Source organism: Schistocerca piceifrons, unplaced genomic scaffold, assembly GCF_021461385.2.
Source record: "Schistocerca piceifrons isolate TAMUIC-IGC-003096 unplaced genomic scaffold, iqSchPice1.1 HiC_scaffold_56, whole genome shotgun sequence".
NCBI lineage: Eukaryota > Metazoa > Arthropoda > Insecta > Orthoptera > Acrididae > Schistocerca > Schistocerca piceifrons.
Window position 1 is genome coordinate 10001 of NW_025728799.1, and position 5000 is coordinate 15000.

Consider the following 5000-nt stretch of genomic DNA (forward strand, 5'->3'; position numbering starts at 1 on the left):
AGAAAGAGCTATCAATCTGTCAATCCTTCCGGTGTCCGGGCCTGGTGAGGTTTCCCGTGTTGAGTCAAATTAAGCCGCAGGCTCCACTCCTGGTGGTGCCCTTCCGTCAATTCCTTTAAGTTTCAGCTTTGCAACCATACTTCCCCCGGAACCCAAAAGCTTTGGTTTCCCGGAGGCTGCCCGCCGAGTCATCGGAGGAACTGCGGCGGATCGCTGGCTGGCATCGTTTATGGTTAGAACTAGGGCGGTATCTGATCGCCTTCGAACCTCTAACTTTCGTTCTTGATTAATGAAAACATACTTGGCAAATGCTTTCGCTTCTGTTCGTCTTGCGACGATCCAAGAATTTCACCTCTAACGTCGCAATACGAATGCCCCCGCCTGTCCCTATTAATCATTACCTCGGGTTCCGAAAACCAACAAAATAGAACCGAGGTCCTATTCCATTATTCCATGCACACAGTATTCAGGCGGGCTTGCCTGCTTTAAGCACTCTAATTTGTTCAAAGTAAACGTGCCGGCCCACCGAGACACTCAATAAAGAGCACCCTGGTAGGATTTCAACGGGGTCCGCCTCGGGACGCACGAGCACGCACGAGGCGGTCGCACGCCTTCAGCTCGCCCCACCGGCAGGACGTCCCACGATACATGCCAGTTAAACACCGACGGGCGGTGAACCAACAGCGTGGGACACAAATCCAACTACGAGCTTTTTAACCGCAACAACTTTAATATACGCTATTGGAGCTGGAATTACCGCGGCTGCTGGCACCAGACTTGCCCTCCAATAGATACTCGTTAAAGGATTTAAAGTGTACTCATTCCGATTACGGGGCCTCGGATGAGTCCCGTATCGTTATTTTTCGTCACTACCTCCCCGTGCCGGGAGTGGGTAATTTGCGCGCCTGCTGCCTTCCTTGGATGTGGTAGCCGTTTCTCAGGCTCCCTCTCCGGAATCGAACCCTGATTCCCCGTTACCCGTTACAACCATGGTAGGCGCAGAACCTACCATCGACAGTTGATAAGGCAGACATTTGAAAGATGCGTCGCCGGTACGAGGACCGTGCGATCAGCCCAAAGTTATTCAGAGTCACCAAGGCAAACGGACCGGACGAGCCGACCGATTGGTTTTGATCTAATAAAAGCGTCCCTTCCATCTCTGGTCGGGACTCTGTTTGCATGTATTAGCTCTAGAATTACCACAGTTATCCAAGTAACGTGGGTACGATCTAAGGAACCATAACTGATTTAATGAGCCATTCGCGGTTTCACCTTAATGCGGCTTGTACTGAGACATGCATGGCTTAATCTTTGAGACAAGCATATGACTACTGGCAGGATCAACCAGGGAGCTGCGTCAACTAGAGCTGAGCAGCCGGCCGCCCGGGAGTGTGTCCCGGGGGCCCGCGCGAACACGCAAGCGTCCGCTCAATCATTCTGCAAACAGGAGGAGGCTGAGCTCCCCTGCACAATACACCTCGAAACCCTCTCAGGTCCCGGCGGCGCGCAGCGCCGTCCCAAGTACTTGGTCGGGTTCGAGAGAGGCGCAATCGCCCGGAGTTAGGCGAGTAGACGCTTTCGGTGCGACCACCCGTGCTCCCAACTGAGCTTGCCGCTGCCGACAGAGGCCCGGGAGCGTGCTGTCGTGGCATTGCCGGCGGGAGACAACACGCGCCACCTACGGTGACCGGCAGCTCCAACGCCAGCGCCACAGAAGGACAAAAGCCCCACTTGGGTGCCGAAGCGAACTCTCCCAGCACAGCGCACGCGCCAACACATCCGCACAGCTGCGATACAAACCACCAGCGAGAACCGCTGGGGCGACCGAGCAGCAGACGGCGTCGCGGCGCCGAGCGCCGGGCGGCGGCGCATCCTCAACGCACACAGTCCTCAATCGGACCAGCACACTGAAGATGTCCACCGCGCTTCGCACCGGGCCCGCGAGGACCTACTTTGGCCGCACGGCGCCGCGCGCAGGGTGCGCCGGCGCGCAGCTGCGACGCCTGCCGCGTCCGTCGGCCGGCGCGCCTGCCACTGGCCGCCCCCACCAGCCGGCTGTAGCGCGTGCGCCCACGCACCGCGCGGCCAGCACGCCGGGAGGCGCCCCCTCACCGGCCGGGGACGGTCCCACCCAGCCACCGCCGCGTATCGCTTCACACCCAGATGCCGTTCAGTTTCGTCGGCATGGTGGGTATCGCTGGAACAACCGGTTAGTACCTCAACCTATCGTCGCCATCACCGATTCACCCCTAGCGAGAACAACCGCACCACAACAGGTTACCATTTGTTCATTTGCGTAACTTCACCAGAAAACGCAGGCGTCCATCGCCATTTGCAACTTCAACGATTATTGCATGCCTGTGTCAGGTGTCACGCCACACTACGTCTGCCCACATACACGCAACAAAATGTGCACGCCTAGACAATACGTGGAAGGTGGCCCCCGTACGTATGCGATGTCCATTGCTCGAACGACTGTCAACCGGCCTCTGTAGCATGTCGCAGATATGGAACGCGGTGCACCATGCCATCACGGTGTGTGAGGAGAGACGACTAGGTCCGAATACATCAACAGACAGCTCATGCTGATCGCCATCCACGGCGTCCGTTCCTCCCACACGTCTCTATGGCGTACCACACTGCAATCCAGCTCTCATAGGGAGACGACACGTAGCTGCGTGCACAATATTTGCACTGTATGGTCCGCCGTTTTTGGGCGCAGTCGTTGTGCGGTCACACATGTGCCACGATGTATCATTCAGTACATAAGGACGAATGTGCAGTACAGATTGTGGTTCACGCGTACGACATCAGCGGACAGTTGACACAGGCCGCACCACAACGTAGCCTGAGTACGTCGCATGCGAAGGGCATTGAACATGCAAACTTCTCACCAACCAGCTTGCGAAGGCAGGGGGCAAGGTGGGGACGTGGGGAGGGGCGGCATGTACGTCCTGCTGCCATCCACATTACAGTGTACAGCAGGAGCATGTGGAAAGTGAGCAAGACTTGCAAGGTGTTTAACATGAAGCGATACACAGGGGTGCGGGCAGTGCGAGTAGCGAACTATATTGCGAGGGTTGCGGGTGGGCAACACTACAGTAATTGAACGAGTCGTATAACAATTACAGAGCAGGTTTAGGCGACAACGTGGGTTACGTTAAGGCGACAACATGGGTTAGGTTAAGGCACAACATGGGTTAGGTTAAGGCACAACATGGGTTAGGTTAAGGCACAACATGGGTTAGGTTAAGGCACAACATGGGTTAGGTTAAGGCACAACATGGGTTAGGTTAAGGCACAACATGGGTTAGGTTAAGGCACAACATGGGTTAGGTTAAGGCACAACATGGGTTAGGTTGAGGCACAACATGGGTTAGGTTAAGGCACAACATGGGTTAGGTTGAGGCACAACATGGGTTAGGTTGAGGCACAACATGGGTTAGGTTGAGGCACAACATGGGTTAGGTTAAGGTACAACATGGGTTAGGTTAAGGTACAACATGGGTTAGGTTAAGGTACAACATGGGTTAGGTTAAGGTACAACATGGGTTAGGTTAAGGTACAACATGGGTTAGGTTAAGGTACAACATAGGTTAGGTTAAGGTACAACATAGGTTAGGTTAAGGTACAACATAGGTTAGGTTAAGGTACAACATAGGTTAGGTTAAGGTACAACATAGGTTAGGTTAAGGTACAACATAGGTTAGGTTAAGGTACAACATAGGTTAGGTTAAGGTACAACATAGGTTAGGTTAGGTTAGGTTAGGTTACACGTTGTTGTACGGAAAGGTGTAGGGGGGGGGGGGGGCGGGGGCGGCAGGTTCGTTGATAGTGATTATAGTAAGTGAATGCTTGTGACATGATCAGATTTGTCACGTCAGGATGCACCTTTGGCTTATTAGAGGCGGCGCTCCAATTCTATGCTTGTGTGAGACCTGTGTCTTTGACTCATGTCATTGTTTGTGCGCTGTGACAGGAGGTACTATTGTGATGTTGGGTGCACCGTTGTATAGGACATGTGTGGGTGTTGGTGCCTGGTCTGCGCAATGGTGGATGTCGAAAGGCTGGGATATTGTATTTTCCGCACGGACCTCCTGGTCTGGTTGTGATAGTGTGGATTGTGTAATGTGGCGGAGAAGATGCACTGGATGTTGTTCCATGCTGGTGCTTACATATTGTATGTGCGCCTGTTAGAAGCAGAGAGTGGTGCGTGATTAGAGTGTCTGGCTGACGTGTGGTTCCCATTTTGGGCAGACTCTTTCAGCATGTATACGGACAGTTGTGTATATTTGCTGTAGTTTGATGGCTCTGCATTGATTACTAATCAGCGCCGTGTGTACGGGTAATCTGGTTCCAGTCCAAAATGTTCCATCTGTGTACATTAGTGACAAAGACTCCCCCCATGCAGTGGGGCTCGGTCTGTTATAACTCTTCCGCGTAATATATTTGCCCCACGTTTTTGCGACTGCGAGTGCGAGTGCAACGCGCATGGGGACCGACATGCTGATGGCTCGGTATCGGACGCCGTACAGTGAGCAACGCGATCGCGTCTCTCGCTCGTAAGTGGTACAGGTCGCGGCTCATGTATACGGACAGCGGGAATGTCGCATATTGGAAATAACTCTTCATGAAACGCAAGTTATAGGGGTGGATTGCACTTTACGAGTGCGGGAAACGTCCGCCGTTCATCCGCTGGAGGTGCGAGTTTGGCGGTTGGGGTGGTGCACGAACGGGTGCGGGTGGCGTCATTGCCGGTCCACGGCTTCGTGCGGCAGAGCCACTGGAGATTGGGTGCTATGGTCGACAGAGGCTGCAGCCTTTGTGGGTGGCGTCGAAAGGCGGCCACTGTGGCGCCATCGCTGTCTTAGTCGGCTTGGCGTCTCATAGATGGCGGTAGCGTCGTTGCAGGAGGTCATGTTGCGGGAGACCTACAGATGGCGGTATGTTTTGTGGTGCGGACGTAGTGTTGTCAGATGCGCATAGATGGCGGTATTGCA

At 54.1% G+C, this 5000-nt stretch overlaps 1 non-coding gene across 1 annotated transcript in view; it reads right to left on the reverse strand.

Annotated features, from left to right (window-relative positions):
* LOC124757588 overlaps positions 1 to 1351 on the reverse strand; it is a 1909-nt gene extending 558 nt beyond the window's left edge. The window contains exon 1 of the ribosomal RNA XR_007012387.1: positions 1 to 1351. This exon is cut by the window's left edge and continues 558 nt beyond it. This is a non-coding gene — a ribosomal RNA (small subunit ribosomal RNA).
* Between the last annotated feature and the right edge of the window lie 3649 nt (positions 1352 to 5000).